We start from the raw sequence: 204 nt of genomic DNA, 5'->3' as shown, positions 1-204 counted from the left end.
AAAAATAAATGTGAATCATTAAATTTAAATAATTTGGCGGTATTCTAAAAAGTTAGAGGAACTTGTTTTATAAATGATAGTCCACGATAGGAAGGTCTTAACAGAAATTTTATGTATTGTTGTTTAAAAATTATTTTGAAAGAAGTATGATTGAAATATAAATTGTAAAAAATCTTAAGATTTGAATTCAAATCAAAATGTAGA

This window comes from Atta colombica, unplaced genomic scaffold (assembly GCF_001594045.1).
Source record: "Atta colombica isolate Treedump-2 unplaced genomic scaffold, Acol1.0 scaffold44, whole genome shotgun sequence".
NCBI classification, from domain to species: domain Eukaryota; kingdom Metazoa; phylum Arthropoda; class Insecta; order Hymenoptera; family Formicidae; genus Atta; species Atta colombica.
The sequence above is the reverse complement of the archived record's forward strand: the minus strand, read 5'-3'. Positions refer to the sequence as shown.